Source organism: Calypte anna, chromosome 3 (genome assembly GCF_003957555.1).
Source record: "Calypte anna isolate BGI_N300 chromosome 3, bCalAnn1_v1.p, whole genome shotgun sequence".
Classification (NCBI taxonomy): Eukaryota; Metazoa; Chordata; class Aves; order Apodiformes; family Trochilidae; genus Calypte; species Calypte anna.
Genome location: NC_044246.1, coordinates 18,110,404 through 18,129,783, shown reverse-complemented (window position 1 = coordinate 18,129,783; position 19,380 = coordinate 18,110,404). Strand labels below are relative to the sequence as shown.

General features: G+C 38.6%; 1 protein-coding gene across 1 annotated transcript in view; it reads left to right on the top strand.

Moving 5' to 3' along the window:
- The window catches only part of PRKCE (protein kinase C epsilon), a 286,377-nt gene that overhangs the window by 61,312 nt on the left and 205,685 nt on the right, over positions 1-19,380 (top strand). The gene's annotated exons all lie outside the window — the stretch shown is intronic.

Here is a 19,380-nt window from a genome sequence, read left to right as displayed (position 1 = left end):
GCTTAGCAGTGCAAGGTCCTAAGAACCTAAGCATTACTTATAAATACATTAATAATGGGTCTAGTTAATTCTTATGTCCAGCGATTGCATTTTTCAATCAAAGTGCTGAAGCAGAAATCACCAATCCATGCTCTGCCTCACTCTGCTTTTAAAACACGCAACAGCAGAGTGATAGTTCTGATAGTGTCATTGTTATCACTCTTTCTCATGTTTCCTTCTTTTGCTCCAATCCTCCAGCAATGAACTGAATGTGATCTAGAGTGCTTTAGATATATCTTGGGAAGAAAATTGCTACCTGTCTTTCTGAAAAACTACATGATACATAAAGTAGACAAATCTATGTGTTTTTGTCAAATTCAATATTCTTTTGACTCTTCATCTTTCTTTGCTTGAGGATGTTTATGTGTTTTTCATCAGTTGCATTCAGTTCTGCTAAGCTGGTTTTTTTGTTTTTGTTTTTGTTTTTTTCCCCTCAGTGCTGCATCACTGCTGGTGCCTTGTCTTACTGTTTGTATTTGGGTGAGGTATGTGTGGCATACTTTGGAAAGGTCAGGTTTGTGGCTGGAGAAAATTTTTAAGTTTGAAGTATTGAGTTAGTTTGGGATTAATATCTGGGATCCAGTCTCCCCCTCATTACATGTTTGCTCCCTTTATTTGGAAGAGGATTTCAAAGCAATCAAAAGATATTTATTATAAGTCTATATTTGTTAGTGATAGCACTGCTCACACTTTAGTTGTAGAAAACAAAAAATAAAGAGAAAAGTTTGGACTAAGATCTGATATCCATAATATCAGATGCAAGAGAGGAGGAATGAGGGGAAGGTTGGCATGAAAGTGCTGAAGCATACAGAGGATCATAGAATCATAGAATTGGCTGGGTTGGAAGGGACCTCAGAGATCAAGTCCAACCCTTGATCCACTACTGCTGCAGTTACCAGACCATGGCACTGAGTGCCACATCCAGTCTCTTTTTAAATATCCCCAGGGACAGAGAATCCACTACTTCCCTGGGCAGCCCATTCCAATGCCTGATCACCCTCTCCGTAAAGAAATTCTTTCTAATATCCAACCTAAACTTCCCCTGGCACAACTTAAGACCGTGTCCTCTTGTCTTGCTGAGAGTTGCCTGGGAAAAGAGACCAACCCCCACTTGGCTCCAACCTCCTTTCAGGGAGTTGTAGAGAGTGATGAGGTCTCCTTGGAGCCTCCTCTTTTCCAGGCTGAACAGCCCCAGCTCCCTCAGCCTCTCTTCATAGGATATTTGCTTAAGTCCCTTCACCAGCTTAGTTGCCCTCGCCCTGCTCCAGGACCTTAATCTCCTTCCTGTACTGAGGGGCCCAGAACTGGACACAGTACTCAAGGTGTGGCCTCACCAGGGCTGAGTACAGGGGCAGAATCACTTCCTTGGACCTGCTGGCCACGCTGTTCCTGATGTAAATGACTGAGTAGGTATTGGGTACTGATGGAGATGGTGCACTTACCGCCTTGTTTCTGTTTAGGTGGCATTCAGGGCTCAGGTGTCACCATTTTCCAGTTGCTTCTGTAGCCCTGCAGAATGAAAATTTAAATTTGCTCTTGTGTAGCTGGGATTGAAAGTCCTCGTTCCTCCAAGCACTGCACTTCTCCACATTAAGTCTCTCTTGGAGCCTTAAAACCTCTGGTAAAACACTGTAACCTGAAGACTTCGCACAGCCTGTGCACTTTTTGATGATGAGCCTAGAACCTTTGTTCTTTATTTCATTATATGTCTTTTGAATGATCACTTTATTTATTGCTGACTGTAACTCATTCCAGACAAAACCTGTGAAGGCTGTTTAGTGTTTATCTTCTTTACTGTCAGTTGTTGTCCATGCTTGATTGATGATGATGTGCTGGAGTTTGGGTGATCACAGCAGTTTGTATTTCAGAATTAATACCATTGCTCCTGTTTTAACTAACCAGGACTTCTGAAAACATTTATACAGTCTGTTTAGTACTTCTCAATGTTAGTTAGTTTCAGTTACCAGTGAGTCTTTTAGTTTTTTGAATGGAAAGTATATCCCCTCTGCCACCAAGTAGTATTTGAGAAAAAGATAATAATGCATCTTTAAATGTGATCAATCAAAACTGTACTGAAGCACAGCAGTTTGCACTATTGGACAAGTTAGAAAATTTCTTCATGCATCTGATCTTTATTTGATCCTCTGCTTTTTGTGGAGTTTTCTAAGTCAATACAATTCCTACTCTATTGATGTGGATTTTTCTTCTGAGAACAGTGTTTGTAAAATATTGTCCTGTATTCTAAACCATCTTCATCTTTCCATGGCTCTCTGAGTACAAATTTTTGCATGCTAAAATAGTGTATTTAATAATAATTCTCTGGCAGTATGTGCAACCAAGGGAAGAAGGACAAAGCTAATAGGGAGTATGAAAATAAATTAGCCAGCAGACAATGGCCTTTGTTAAAGTAATAATTTTCTTAAGGAGATAAAAGGTAATTATAATTAATCAGCAAGTGCTGTACAGACAGAAATACTTGCAATCTTCAAATTTTACATAATTTTGAAAATAAGGATCAAAGTGTTTTGAATTTTTCAGGTTTTTTTGCTAATATGATCTGATTTATCTCTTTTAACACATGTGAAATATTTTGTGTGAAAAATTGTATTCCCATACATGTATTTTTATTTGCTTTCCTGTTTTTATTTACTTTGCTGTATATTTCTTTGCTAACATTTTTTTTAAATGGAGAGTATGAAAGACAAGAACCTGCCTTACAAAAGGAGGAGTGGTTCTTCAAACCCTGTTTTAAATCTCTCTGGATTTCTAAGGAGCTATCAAAAAATGTGGCAAATATTTTTTGATAATGTTGCAGCAAGAACAATTTCTACCTGTCTTCTCTGCTATTCTTTCTCAAAGAGACCAAGGGCATCCTGAAGTTATTGCTTTGCTTATTTCATAGCCTGGAAAAAACATTATCAAATTTTACCTCAGGCCAGTTGCCAAACTTACCCTTCTAAGTTGCCTGTGGGTTTTCCAGTCTATCCTGCACCCTATGCTAACTTGACTTGATCTTGATTTTTTTAGAGAGAGTTTACACATGCAAAGAAATGTGGTTGAAGTTATTATAAGTGTTATATAATATCTCTTATTATTGCTATTCTTAATGAAATTGAGAACTGCAATGTAGTAGTTTATTTTTCTTATTCATATATAACCTCTGTCCCAGGGTGAATGTAGTATCATAAAGACTGTAGTAACATCTACAACTCCAGTACCTCATTTCCTCTTACCTGCTAAAAATTGAGATGAGGGACATTCTTTCTGTTTGTTGGTTTGGGGTTTTTATACCCTGAAGTAACATTTTTTTATTTTAGGGAAAAATATTATTGCTTATGTAATTTTAATTACCTTATTTTATGGCTTAAGAAACCAAGATCTTGATACTTTCCAGATATACTAGCTATTCAAAAAACCCTCCCACCTTCCTTTTCTCCCTTCGTTCTTTCTCTTTGAAATTTGTCTTCCCTGATCATTGCTCCATAGCTCATTACTATTCATATAGAGTTATCTTCTTGCTGCTTGCTGTATAGCTGCAAGGACACACGTTAGATGGTTAAGACAGCAACTGAATGATCTGAATAATAATGTGTAATACAAGATCTAGAAATAAACCATATAAACAGGAAAAATTACTGCAGCATTGGAATGGCTAATTATATTGCACTTCGTGTCTTTTATGATGTATCCTATTTGATATCTAATTATAAATACATTTCCTATGCAGTCGTCTTAATTTCTCAAGACCTTATTCTGTCACCCATACTCTCACTGATCAGTTCCTTTAAATTGTACCTAGATGCCATTGTCTGGTGCAGAAGAGAACACTAATCAGCTGTGTTGGAAATGATCAATTCTGTTAGATATGAGATAATTTGGTCTTGATGATGTGTCCAGCCCTTAAAAAAGAACCAATCACCTTTCGTTGTTTTGTGTGCTGACACTGGTGTGTTTGATTTCAGAAGGAAATATGGAAAGCCCAGAATTACTTTTCACTGAACTCCTCTGGCTTGCACTGTAGTATCTATAGAAGTTCAGCAAGACATTGGTGTTACATTGCTCACATATTTTCTTTTCACGAGGTCCTTCAGTTGAAAACTTAAAGCTATCAGTGGGGCTACCTTCCCTCCACTTGTCAATTGAGTGGATTGCAGTGATAGACCAGAAAGTGAGAGAGAAAAATCTAAATTAAAACATGTCCTGGTGTGTTGTGTTAATCTCTATAAAGGATCTAGAGAGCCATGCCATGTGCCAAGGAATGACTTCAGTAAAACACCTGGGATGCAGAAATAGTACAACAGAGAACATTTCTCTTTGATTATAAGACAGGAAATTTTAAGTAGGGCTGAATTTAATGTCTTGGAGATAATTAGTAAACCACAGTGGGGGTTGCTTTTAGATTTTTGCCTGGAGATGGAATTGTAATTCAGCTACAGTAGGTAGAAGAAAAATCTACAACATCAGCTTTTGATCCAGCCAGTTTTCAGGCTGGAGGACTTGTTTCAAAACTGGGAGAACAGAATGAGTAATTATCTCTGAACAACGTTCATCTAATTTGAAAAAAAATCAGGAAATTTTCAGTTAAATTTCTTTAAGTCTCTTACCTACCATGCATTTGTACATTTAAATTTTTGTGTTGCTTGATAGATATATGGGATATGATATATGGGAAGCTTTGTCCATAATTATTCAAATCTACATTGCCAAGTTAGTTTGATATCTACAAAATTTTTGTTCCATTGAAACGCAATAAAAGGAAACTGGATAACAGGAAACAATCGGTATATTGAGAGTTTTGCTGTGCATGGATTTCAATATGACATTAAATTCTGGAAATATAAAGGTCTGTATACTGAAGCTAATCATACTAGACGTTAGTAGACCACGAAGAACTACTTTGAGATAGGATATATTAAACGTATCCTTTTTTTGCATCATTATCTTCTGAAATAATAATGGCAATTCTCTTTGACTTCCATTTCCTCTTTATAAAAATTCAGAAGCTCCCACTTCTCCTTCATTTGTGAGCTGTACTCTCTGCTCTTTGCTTCCAACTCACCATTTTTCCTTGTGAAGGAGTATTAACTTTTATTTTGACACTGTCCCACATGACATCCTTATCTCTAAGATGGCGAGACATGGATTTGATTGATTTCTCAATGGATAAGGAACTGGCTAGAAGGTCACACTCAAAGAGTTGTGATCAATGGCTCAATATCCACCTGGAGACCAATGATGAGCTCCTCAGGGGTCTGTTCTGGGTCCAATGATGTTTAGCATCTGTTAAGATCCTCCCTGTGGTTGATGTAATTTAACATTCAGATCCTGCAAGAATAAAGTCCAACCATGAAGGATTGGGTGCAAATAGAAAATTTTACTTGGTGGACAGCAATATGAAGTGACCTGGTAAAGATTTGTCAAGTCTGTTGAGAGAGAGGGAAAGTGAGAGGTAAAGAGACAGATAAAGAAAGAGAAAGAGGAGAGAGAGAGAGGAGATAAGAGTACCATCATCTGAGGATCCCATGATGTCCTGATGATCTTTCTTCCTGGGGTGGTGGTGGGGCACTAGGCAGGTCCTGTCTCTAGAGGTCCCTTCCAACCCCTGACATTCTATGATTCAATGAGATGAATGTTTATAGAGATAAGATAATTGAAGACAGTTTGTGCCCATCAGAGGAGGGAGCATCCAAAAGATAGAGCTAGCAGGAATTTCAAGCCCAAAGTGCTGGTATCTTGGAAGTTTGAGGGGAGTCACTTCTGTTAAGCCTAAAAATTCTGTACTGATCCCAGAGTCTTCCTCAACTTATTTACAATGGATTGTATTGGGAACAGCATTCATTTTCGTAGATGCTTTGAAGTGTTGCTTGTAAGGCAGGACTATCTTTCTTAATATTGTTTCTGAATGTGTGATTACTGTTTTCCTTGTTATTTTGGACTAGGCTTCTGAAATTCGTTATATTGCAACATCTTTTTAGAAGTATTCTGAAATGCTCTACCTTGTTGTAGTTAAATTGAATTAATTTTAATTCAACTGCAGTAATTCAAACTGAATTATTCAAAATAATTCAAAACATTGTGTTTTGAATTCAAACACATTCAAAATTGTGTTTTGCCAGTTGCAAAGTTTTTCTAGAGCTGTAGAGGTTGTACTGAATTATAACAGTGCCATCAAAGGTAATTAAACTGTTTGTTTTCAGGGCTTTATTCTAGATGAGTTAACAGGCTGTCCTTATCATCCTGATCCATTATTTGCAGTTGATTTTAAGACACTTGAACAACAGTTTACCACTACTAGTGGTAAACTAGATTTTTCAAAAGCTGCTGATTTTGTTCTTTGGAAGTAGAATGTAAGTCTTGATTTTGAATGTTTGATAAAAAGAACTGAAACTCCTGAAATATGCATGTTTGTTGTTTCTCACTGAGTGGAATTGCTGTCCACACAAGATGAAGAAATGAACACTAGCAAAACTTTATTTAGAAAATATTCTTTTTCAAGTACTTTCAAGATTACTTTCAAAGACACACAAATAACTTTGCATCAATAATTACATGCAGGTTTTAATGAAGTTTGCTTTTACTTTTGTGCTGAAAATGCTGGTTGTGACAATTCTGTGACAATGCTGCATTTTGTTAGGTTGAGGTTCAGAATCAGACCCACAGAATCCCCACAGGTACCCACCAGATTTTATGAAATGCTGCTTGCAGTTGTTTTGGAAGAAATCTTTGAAATGTTTTCTTCTATTCCTCATTGAAAAATGTGAAAATTCCTGCCAGCTGTTTTCTCCTTCTATGTACTCCCACACATCATAAAGGTTGTTTCTGGAATTATTTCAGGGAGTTTGTACATAAAGCTTTCTATTAGATGGGATCAATAATTGTTACAACAATAGCTTGTAACATCTCAGATGACTTTTGCCATCTCAGATGACTCTGAGAAACTGCTACATTATCAAAACATCCGTTTCTGAAGATTTTGCAAATGTAATTTTCCTTGGTATTACTGGTATGGTTATCATGGTGCCATGAATACCATATCCACGGATTCACATTTCCAGAAACCCTCTATGCTTTCTATTACAGGGAGTATAATGTAATTTGTAAATGTATCTAGATTAAAAGAAAAATTGGCAGAAAATTATGGAAGTCTCCGTTCCAGTGAATGACTTGTTTCAGTGGTGTTTTCGAATATCCAGACCAAGAGTTCAAAAGCTTTTGCCAGGCAATTTCAGTTTAACCGTACAAGTCAAACTGGGCAAGCTAAATGGAGACACTGGCAGTGTCATCTGTTCTTTGCCACCCCCTGGCCCCTCTCACGGACCTCTACCCCCAGACTGTGTTCTGCTCAGGGCACCCACCTGCACCCACAGCCCTCTCCAAACCCACCCTGATGGAGCAGCTGCTGCAGCTCCACAACCACAAATGTGATTACCTCAGCCTAGGATGCCTTTTAGGGAGCAGTGCTATTGATTTTGGACTAATGGCCCTTTTATCTCTCACTTCTTTTTCAGCTTTCAGCAATTGTTTTTTTCTTTCTTATTATTGTTCCCTTGGACCTATTCCAGAAGCAGCACTGTATTTTTCAGTTCAGCAGAAATAAATGGCAAGCATCCTCCTCTGTCTCTTTGATGAATAATGAAGCAGCAAGGGAAGGATTTGGTCTTTAAAATCAGTATATGTATTGATGGGAAGGACAGGAAGGAATTAAATACTTGTAACTCTTAGGTAAACGTTCTGAATTGCAAGAGAAACGGTTGGGATTTTAGAAGTATTTGAAGGAAGATTTTTTAATACCTATTGGAAGAAGTGTAGGGATTGTAACATAAGAATTGTTTCAATTTGTAGGGGTTAACTAAGAGAGAAAAATCATAAAAACCTGCTTGTTTTTCATGGCTTTTCTACAACTCCTAGAACTATTCTTCAGAAACAGAGAGCTGTTTCTGCTTCTGGCTCCAGAAGTTCTTATGCCTAGAAGCTCTGGGCTTTCAGGTGGATGGGTTCCTTCCCACTAACAACTTAAATAATTTTCTCTAACTGGACAGACTATTCCCTGCTCACAAGCAAGCACCAGTCCTAATTTGTATCCTTCCTCAACTACTTATAGACTATATACCCTTGAACAATTCTGCTACATTTCTACTACATTTCTATATACCCTTGAACATTTCTACTACATTTCTACTACAAAACATCCTTCTGACCTGAAGATCTTCTACTCTTACTCTCAGCAGTCTTTGTTTCATTGGTATTGTTTGTACTAGTGCTGTTAGGTTCAGTGAAGCTACACCATGTGGACCCAAATAACCTTAAGGTTAACTTTCACAATTTGTAACATCTTATCTATCCTGTGAGATTTCCAGTAGGGGTGACAGCAGGGGTGTGTTGTGAGAATGACTTACACGATGCAGGCATTTGCTAAGAATGATCTGGACTTGGACTGTCAGTGTTCCTCCTGGGCACTCGCCTCTGGGGCAGTGAGAACCATGTTTTCTTAACAGCGGGTACATTTGATGGCTTTGAATGGAATTCTGCCCCCCTGCCAAACATTGGTCAGCTGTAAACTTGAGTTAGGCCTACTGTGAAAAAAAAAACAAAAAAACTAGCAGAGAAAGGAACTTAATGTAAGATGCCACTCCCACAGCATACTCCTGAAAAAGCTGTGAGCCCACAGGTTGGACAGGAGCACCCTGTGCTGGGTTAGGAACTGGCTGGAGGGCCGGGCCCAGAGGGTGGTGCTGAACGGTGCTGCATCCAGTTGGCGGCCGGTCACTAGTGGTGTCCCCCAGGGATCAGTGTTGGGCCCAGTTCTGTTCAATATCTTTATAGATGATTTAGATGATGGAATTGCAAATTTGCAGATGACACTAAGCTGGGGGGGAGTGTGGATCAGCTGGAAGGCAGGAGGGCTCTGCAGAGGGACCTGGACAGACTGGAGAGTTGGGCTGATTCCAACGGGATGAGGTTGAACAAGGCCAAGTGCCAGGTCCTGCACTTTGGCCACAGCAACCCCATGCAGCGCTACAGGCTGGGGACAGAGTGGCTGGAGAGCAGCCAGACAGAAAGGGACCTGGGAGTCTGGATTGACAGGAAGCTGAACATGAGCCAGCAGTGTGCCCAGGTGGCCAAGAAGGCCAATGGCATCCTGGCCTGTATCAGGAACAGCGTGGCCAGCAGGTCCAAGGAAATGATTCTTCCCCTGTACTCAGCCCTGGTGAGGCCACACCTCGAGTACTGTGTCCAGTTCTGGGACCCTCAGTTCAGGAAGGAGATTGAGGTGCTGGAGTGGATCTAAAGGAGGGCAACCAGGCTGGTGAAGGGACTCCAGCACAAGTCCTATGAGGTGACGGTGAGGGAGCTGGGGCTGTTCAGTCTGGAGAAGAGGAGGCACAGAGGAGACCTCATCACTCTCTACAATTCCCTGAAAGGAGGTTGTAGCCAGGTGGGGGTTGGTCTCTTTTCCCAGGCAACTCTCAGCAAGACAAGAGGGCACGGTCTCAAGTTGTGCCAGGGGAGGTTTAGGTTATTAGAATATTAGAAAGAATTTCTTTATGGAGAGGGTGATCAGACATTGGAATGGGCTGCCCAGGGAAGTAGTGGATTCTCCGTCCCTGGGGATAGTTAAAAAGAGACTGGATGTGGCACTTAGTGCCATGGTCTGGTAACCACGGCAGTAGTGGATCAAGGGTTGGACTTGATGATCTCAGAGGTCCCTTCCAACCCAGCTGATTCTATGATTCCTCTATACAGAAATACTAGTCTGAATAGTTTTTTCCTCCCAGCTAAAGAAAAGTACAGCAGTGGCAATAAGAGTGGTAGCGCTGGATGGAGGATGGAAGAGGAATCTTTCTTCTATGCCAGTGCTAAAAGCAGAGATAAGGACCTCACAAAAGCTGGTTATCAGGGTGGGGTTAAACCTAATTGCTAGCCTGCCCTGCAGCTTGCAAAATTCTGATGGACCTGGAAAACAGTCTGTGAGCCAAGTTAGGGTATGAACTGCTGCAAAAATTCTTGTGAGCTATTGCTTATATTCAGTAGCAGCTGGAATGAGAATATAACTAACATTTTGTGGGGTTAAAATTAGGTCAGAATTTAACCTTATAAACTAAATGCTATTAATGTTTCTCCACATCTGGTCATAACAATATATGTATTTGATGAAGATACAAGATGGACTTGAACAGGGTGGATGGGATTAGGCATGATTTTTCCTCTGATCCCATTAAGCAGCCTTGTCAGCCTGAGAATGCCCAAATGAGACATTTTTTCCTTTTGGTGAATTGAAAGAAGCAGTATGTCATTATCTGTTTTCTAAGGATGGCAATCATTTCTTGGGAAAGGTGAATGATTTGGTTTTTTTAAATCTGACCTTTGTGTGCCTTGTGGCTGGATGACAGTGGAGTGCTGAAGCTTTGGAGCTTGTACAGGTACATGGCAAAAATCTTCTATTAAAGATTTACAGATGCATACAGCACAAAAGTAGGAAATACTCAGGATTTTATTATCACAGGCCACTTTGATCTTTTTATAACAAGTTTCCAAAGAATAACATTCTTCAAGTCCTGAACAAAATGCAAAGCAGTTGAAAAGTGTGTGGCAATTGTAAGCTGGTTACTTACCACTGCAGCATTTTTTATTTGTATTTTCATATTGGTATTTCTGTAATTTTTATTAAATGTAATTCAACTAATCTGAGAGTTATCCCCTTATTGTTGTTCCAACACTGAAAATTTGGTTTAATATCATGAGCACAAAAGCATCTTGCCATCTTTCTTGTTCTTTGGGAAGTTCCCTAAGTGAGTTAGTTGTGGGATTGTAGAATAACTAAGTTCCACATGTAAAAAAGAAAACAGGATATCTTCATTCCCAAGATGAATTTGTGCTATGGTAAATAAAGATGAGATAACACACTGGTGCACATGCTGCTGCTAATGGATACATGAGTATGATGTCTGCTCCATTAGTACTTTGGATTGGGCTGAGATGATACATTTTGGGAGGTTTATGTGGCCTCAGGTGAGTTTTAGCAGAGACTGCATCAAATGAAGGTTTATGAAAAATAGCCAGGCTTGTTGGAGTTAAGAAGCAGTTTTAAAAGGCATTTGTGCTGCCATAGGCAGGCCTTCAGTGAAATGAAAATTGAAATGAAAGGCTGAAAAATGCTATTGCTACAATCCAGAGGTTTTGTTGGAATACAGAACTTTGGAAAAATTGCAGTGGCTGTAAAGTGTCACATATAAATAAATACATCAATTGTGGTAGATAAAAGAAAGTAAAAATATATGTGCTTGTCATGATGCAGTTACCCCATGAAGTTTTGAAAGGATGCAGAAAAGAGTACAGAACATCAGATAATATTATAGAAGTGCTAGCCAGTTCTAATTAGGGAGTGTTCTTTATCTGTTCCAGGCTTTCTTGTGTGGCTCCTTAGGCTTCAAGAATATTTTCCAGGCTTTTCTGTGGCTATGCTAATTTTGTTTTTGTTTTTTTGGTCAAGTTTCCTCAGTTACCATTTCTGACTGGTGGTGGGGTGGGTTGGCCCCATACAGTGCTTAGGAGGTGAGGAGTGAAGTCCTGTCCCCAGCTGCCAGACACCCCACAGCTGCTGCCAGCAGGCCAACAATGCAGTTTAATAGCAGCAGAAGCTTTTTGGGAGGTGTGTGTGTGTGTGTGTGTGGCTGTTAACAAGGCTAATTGGCAACATTCACTTCATTCTTAACAGCTGGAGGGCATAAACCATGAGCAGGCAGAGGTTTGGGGTGGTGTTCGTGCAGACAGAGATGCACGAGGTAGGGTGAAGGGTTAGAGTACAATCTGAAATATTGTTTCTGCAATATGGTGATGACTTCTGTTGGCCAAAGAAAGATTTGTGAAGGAGGAAGCATTAATTGTGAGATGCAGGTCCCTGCTTTCCAACCACCTTGCCTGCTGAATGGGCAGGCTGTGCCAGAGTGAGCACTTGTCAGAGCATGGCCTCTTAGGTACTTGATTAATGAATTCCCTTGCTTTGGTCCTTCATGGGGCAAGAGCAGCTCACTGGTGTCTCTCCCATTCAACCCTTAATCTAGTTCATGGCTTAGGCCATGCAACTCTGGGCTTGGCTCTTACAGCCACAGATTGCCTGGGGAGCAGGGGGCTTCCAGCCTTACATGAAGCAGCAGGTCTGGCTGTAGAACTGCTGCTGGGACTCTTGCTCAGTTGCAAAATAAACCCAGAGATGCTGTGAGAAGTCAAAGCCTTGAGTCAAAGCACAATGTCGGTCCCAAAGAGCTTCCTCTACTGAGGCAGAAGGTGAGAAAAGGTGAGAAGGTGAGAAAAGAAAGGTGTTGTGTAGCATCATGGAGAGGAAGAGTGTACACAGATGACTTTACTGTCTTCTCCTGTGTCTTTTGTGTCTGAGTTTTTCTGCCCTTTATCACCCTATTGGAAAAATACAGCACTATGAAGCAGTTAGGTATGCTGGGTGCTTCAAGGTCTAATTTGCTACTATAAAAACAAAATGTTGTTTTACAGTGCCATGTGAAAGTAGTTGTGTATTGAGACCAGTGGTTTTGGAGCTTTCTGTTCCATGTTTTCTTCTTAAAACTGATTTCTTCTGTAACTATTCGTAATGGGAAGGATTCAACAAAATATTGAAAAAAATTAGTAATTTAAAGGTAAACCTCATTTTATTAAAGAAGTTAAGCAAGTAGTAATCCATTTATCAATTGTATACTGTTTTGTGTGTGTAGATTACAGCTATTCATATAAGCTTGTAATTTTTGTTGGATTTTTTAATTGGCTTTGTGTGGGATGAAGTGTGTGAAATGAAAACTGAGAATGCTTTCAGGTACTTTATCTCTGAGATAGGTAAGTGCTCTGGGAGGTGTTAGTCTTATGTTAACCTTTGACAGGGCCAACAAGTTTTTTCTGTGGTAACACATTTTACATTATTTACAAATATATATTTAGTTTAAATTATAACTTTTAAATCAGGTATTGAGTAATGTTGTGTTATTGAGAAGCTGTCAGTTTATAAGATTTTGGAAAACTACAGGCATGACCAGAATTATTAACCAGAAATAATTTTCATAGCAAGTGGGAATGGATAGCAAGTTGAACTCTCATAGTTACCCAAGTGACTTACTATTTGCTAATGATGATCGAGTCCCAGTGATCTGCTTATATTTTGTAGAATAGGTAAGAAGGCATTTAGAATTGCAGCAACACTAATGGCACCAGTACAAATAGCTGTGATTTTTGTTTAATACTTGCATTTGTTTGTCCAAGGAAATAATATTTCAATAATGGCTGGTTTTAATGTGTAATTTTTCAGTGGGGTTTTTAAATTTTGCATAGTTTAAGAAAACTAAATAATTGTGATTCCACCAGTATTTCTGACCATAACAATGCAGAAAAAGCCTTTCCACCAAGTTTAATAATGGCAGGGAAGGTCCACGCCTTTCCAGTTTTGACCTGGAAAATCCTTTCCATCTTTCTTAATTGCATTACAAAATGGCCTACTCCTGCAAAACTGCTTCCTCAATGTGTGTGTTGAAGGGCTATACAAGTTCTGTCCAGGAGAGAAATACATGTCCCAAAAAAAATTTGGGTGGACCCTTCAAAAACAATCAAGTTGACTCAAAACACCCCTTTCTCTGAGAAGCGAAGAGACTTGAGTGCCCTCACAGCTCTGGGAGGGTGTTTGGCTGCACCAGCCTTGAAGGTTGTGCTTGGTTTTGGAGGGGGTTGTATTTCCAGGTTCACTGGGTGTTTCTGAATGTCTCATTGTATAAATTAAGAACATAGATGAGGAAAGCAGGTGGAATATCTCTGGGGAATTTTGTTTTTAACTTGTGATAATGGTTTAACAGTTAGCAGTTAGAGCTAAGCAGGTGTTTTAAGAGCTCTTATTTAACAATTATCACTCATTTCCGGGCTTCCTGTTTGTTCAGGCTGTTGGAGAACCTTAGCAGTCAACTGCTCTCCAAACCTCTTTTAACCCTTTGTCATCTAGTGAAGCAGGGAAAAACCTCCATCAGGGATCCACCTGGCTGAAAGGATGAAGGCCATGGTTAAAAGCCCTGGTGGTGCAAAGACAGACAACTGAAAACTAAGGCTTTTCAAAATTATGTTGAGTTTCTCATCATTGGGAAAAGAATATATCATAATATAATCTCTTTGATTTTGGATCAGTTATAGGGAAGGAACTCGGGGAAGCTTATGGAGCTAATACAAGTTGGAAGTGGTTTTTTTCATGGTGTTCTGTTTTTCTCCTCTTTTAACACTGTCCATTAATTATGGGCCTGGGACATGGCAGGCACATGAGGATTTGTGAACATGATGGAGTTCTATATTCAATGTAATTTAACCATCCTTCAAAAGCTCATAAATTCTCTTAATATCCTTTGTCCTAAAACATTGTGATAGATTAGGATTTAGAAAAAGATTATTAGATAACTATGAAAGATTTCCTTTTGTCTTTAGGAAATAGTGTTCTGTTGATAACATGTAAATTAGTTTTTTTCATACATTATTGCTAAGTGGTAGTGAAAGTCTAATTTTAATCAAGATTTTAAAATTAAATGTGTGACAGCACCCAAGTTTGATCTTTGGAGGCAGAGCAAACTGAGACTGTGGGCTTTTCTTTTTTGGTTAGTACTATAAAAAGGCTTATTGTAAAATGGCTCATGTTAATATATAATTTTACAATTAAATAAATGTCAGCAGTTATTTTCTAAGTTATATGCATAGTTTGAGTAGTGCATATATAACTCCCTGTTTTTTTCAAGCAGGGAGTCTTTATGGAACTGTCTCAGTAGGTTTAGAAATCCTGATGTTCTTACTTGAGAGATAAAAATGAGAAAAATGCTTTTTAATTCAGCTGCATGTTGGGAGTGCCTCTGGAGCTTGTGGAGATGGATAAGAAAGGACAGCTTGCTTACTAGCAATAGCCCTTGAGTGATGAGTTCTGGTGAGAGTAAGGAATCTGGTAAATATGTCTGTTCCTACATCTGCATGCTGCTAGTGGTATTCAGGAAAACTTCGGCTCAGTTCATACTGGTTTAAATATGTATTTTTTCAAGTTTGCCTGAAATTGTCTTAGTCTTCCCAATGTGAAAGAGCCTGGAATCAGCCCAGATGTAGCTCTGCAGGGGCAGAGAAGGAGGTTGGATAAAGGAACTGTTCCTCTCCTCAGGAAAGCAATCGCTATGAATGGGAGAGCCTCTGGGTGTGCTCTGTCAGTGTGTGCACACACCACAGATCCCATGCAGGGTCTGCAGGCGAAGTTGGAGGCAAATGCTTTCTTTTGCTTTCTTTATGTCCATGTGTCTGTTCCCAGTGTTTCTGCTGTCATCCCTGCTGGTACCAGTATCATTCAGTTTAGGAACTGAGTAGCAAGTCTGAAGTGCTACTGAATATAAAGTTCAAAGCTTTCTTCATCTGAAATGACAGCATTTTAGTTTCATGGTGTTAGCAGACTTGGGTTAAATGGATACAACCAATATATGTTAAGCATGTAAGCAGTGAAATTGATTCTTAGGCTAATATGTTATGAATTTGGTCTTCAAAAGACAACTGGGAAAATACCCTGTATTTTGTAGGCTTGTTCAGGTACCTTCCAGCTTGCTGGTTAAAGTGTGTCATAATTTCTCCTGTTTCCTTTTAAGATAAAGTACATATTCTGCAGATTTTCTCTCTCCCAGATTTCCTGTTTCTTTTCTTGTACTATGAAATTCCACTGATTCACTAGTAGAAATTATTAAATCCTTATACTGAAAACCTAAGGAAAAAAAGGAACAGAAACCTGTGAATTGTTCAAGGAAAAGAACAAAAGTTTATACTTGAAACACCAGATCAGATTATTGTGCCTTGAAGTTCTCCAGAACAGGAGGTGGGTGTTTTATCCTGGAGCTGCTGGATGGGCTAACAGGCACCTTTGAACATTACTTCTGCAGAAATAGTAAATTCATGGCTCTTGTCAAGAACCTACATTGTCTTGACATGTATTTTCAGAACTACTCTACTGAGCTGAGATTACTGTTGGCAACAGAGTTAGGTTTAATACTGCAACCATTTGATTCAGTTTGCAGCACGGTCAGTATGCCTGGCCCAGGTACTTGGTGCTTTTACGTGTTGTTTTTTTTAAAAAATGTGTTGAGGACTGGGAGGCACAACACAGGAGAATTTGAGCATGCAAATCCTCAAGGTATGTTTTTAAAACCTAGCCTAAGATAATTTTAAGTGAAAGCTGTCCAAATGTGGATGAGTCAGGTGATAGGTAGGTGCTTAGTAATTACAGCATGTATATTTTTTTCTCTAAGTATGGTAGTAATTGAAGGCTTGAGTGCAGTTGAAGAGTTGTGTGAATGAATGCATGTTAGATGTTTTCTTCTGGTATTGTGGTCTTAAATGAAGTTTGGGTCTTTTCTGGTGAGTGATGTAACATGTGTGACTTTCAGCTTTTGTCACTTGGTACAATTTTCCTCAAATGTTTTGCCTCACTGGCTTTCCAGCCAGTGTCACATCTCACATGAGAGTGTTTTAGGGGCAGAGGTAGAAGTAGGAGGGAAGTTTTGTTGCTTGCTTGGACTGTGTAATGAGTCTTTACCTTTGCTTTTCATTTTGCTGTAAATGAAGTAAATTTCTTTGAACAATTTGAGATTTTTTGAATGCCTATAGTGTATAGGTAGTAAAAATGAAATTTATTGTTAATGTACTACAGCCAAAACAATATCGCAGTTCAGTCACTTCTTTACTTTTAAAATAGCATTGAGAAGTTTTAGTCAGTGAGATTGATAAAGCAGCATGTGAAATGTTTAAAAAAATTGGTTGCATAGGTAACTCAAGTTTATTTCTGTATAAAGAATTTTTTTCTTTACAAAGCCTATCCCTGTGTAAATTTTTTTAAAATTAGTTCTTGATCTGGGAATGATGAAACACAGAAACATAGAGTTTCTCTGTTAGTGTGCAGGAACTAATCCAGCAGTTGAATTTGCACTGATGTTTAGAATAAATAATATCTGTTCTAAGACCCTGTGAGATTATTGTATGCCCAAATTAGTTCTATTTTTCTTATATGTGGCACATTCAGATTACTGAATGTAATCATGACAGTTTAAGAAGTAATTTTGTTCTTTCTCTCTGTTGTACACAGCTTATGACAATAACAAAGACAGAGCATGACTGTAAAATTTAGATTTCCTTTTCTTTTTCTTTGAATAAATGCTCTGATCAGAGAGTTTTCAAAACTTTTCATGTGCGTGACAGCTAGAAATGGATGTACAATTCTGAGAGAAGGAACAGTAACAGATGGCTCTCCAAAGCAATAGGTAACTCCTTGGCAATTCATCAAGAAAAAACATGCAACCTAGGGGAAACCAGGCTTCTTGTAAAGGGAGCATTCTCAGCTGCAGGTGTATAAAATCAAAGACTTTGTGTATACCAGGCTTTATTTTGGTGGGCCAGGAAATGCAACCAGTTTTGTGTAGAAAGGATCAAATAATGTAGTTCCTACAAAAGCTTCCAGGGTGTTTTTTTCATGTAACAGGAGACTCTTCAACAGCTTTCTCCTGAGGGGAAGGCAAGCGGTTTTTCTTATTTGCTTTAAATCTTTTTCAAGTGCCTTAGTCTTATGTCCCTTCAATAATAACATCGGAATTAAAAATAATCTTGAACTCTTCCTTGAATCTTCTGGCTTGTGCAAAAATTCTTTGCTTGCATGAATCTTTAGAAACAAAGGAATGCAATGAGTACAGAGGCTGCTGTGCCAACTTGTTAGTCCTTCTTCTGCCAATTGGGGATCAAGTAGATTTGCATCTTAATTGTTTTCTAATGTGTTTTTAGTAGGTACATCAGGACTGAATTCTGAGAGGCTTAATGGATGTAATGTTTTCATTTGCTTTGAGTCCAAAATTTAGAATGGCTTTTATAATAGATGGTCACATCTTAGAAATATCAAGGAAATTGCATAAAAGTTATGTTACTGCAAAACAGTGAAAATGCGGCTCAACTGAAGTTGCAAAAAAATAAAAGAAAAAAATCTCTGGAGGCCTTCCAAATTCAGGACGTTTGTGTATTAGGAATAGGAGCTTAGTTTGTGCATGGTGTTCCATATTCCACTGTCCTTTGAAGTTGTAAGAGTTAGTATTGTTTTCCATCTGTGTTCCTGATTTTCCCTTGCTCGTTCTCTGTGTCTTGTGAATTTGCACTTTTGTTATGAGAAGAATGCACCTTGATGAGAAGTCCTTTCTGTCCTGCATGCAAGCTGAAAAGATATCACTTAACACCAAATGCCCATTTATGTGGTGAGAGTTACAGTGCTGGATGCTTTCAGTGACCTCTGAACATCTCAGGGCAAAGCCAGGGTCCCAGACAACTCTGATTTAGTTGCACTCTGCTACACTTCGTGATTCAGCATGCAAAGCTATTTCTTCTCCTTTAAGTTAGAGATTAATTATTTTTATTCTCTACGTTTCCAAAAAGGGAGCAAAACTAAAGATAACAGGGAAGGGGAATAATGCTGTTACACAATCTTTTGAATTGTTGGTTTTCCCTTTTTCAGTCATTAGCCCCTGGTATAGTGGTAGTAGTAATGCTTTTCCAAATTGGAAATGACTTCTAAAGATTATGTTAGAGTTTTATTTATATTTATCTATCTTTAAGGATTTGAAAAAATATTGTGTTTGTGTGCACTGTTTTAAAAATATGAAATATAAGATAAATCTGGATTAATCTTTTGTAAGCTAAAACTGGATTAATATTTCAAATAGACATTTGTGGACTAGAGTTTTTTTTAATACAGTCTGTAGAAACCATAGTTTATATCTCTGCTAGGCATCTTGCCTATGTATGAATTTCCATTCTATAAAACATTTCTTAGTATGTCATTTCATTTTTAGCTTCAAGGAATTTTATCAATAGCATTTATATAATGCATACAGCAATAGAATGAGGCTGTCTTTTGGGGGGAGGGATTGGGGGGGTTTTTTGGTTGTTTGGTTTGGTTTGGCTTGGTTTTGGTTTTCTCACAGATTGGAGCCTAGTGGCATTGGCATGATATCAGAGTTCTATGGTAGTACTTATAGCAGGACTTCATTCAGCTTTCTTGTTGAAGTTCTTCTCTTTTGAAACCTATTCTGCATTCTGATAGCTGCATTCCAGGGATGGAAATGGGTATATCTGGTTTGTAATATACTTGAGACAAAAGTATCCTTGACAAAAGTATCACTGCATGGACATCTTTATTTTTTTTTGTCATCCCTTTAGTGACAGTAAAATCAATGCACCACAAATAATGGAATAAGGAGAAAATCATGGGCATGCTTATTACCATTACTGCAGTATCAGGTATTTTAAAGGAGAGTA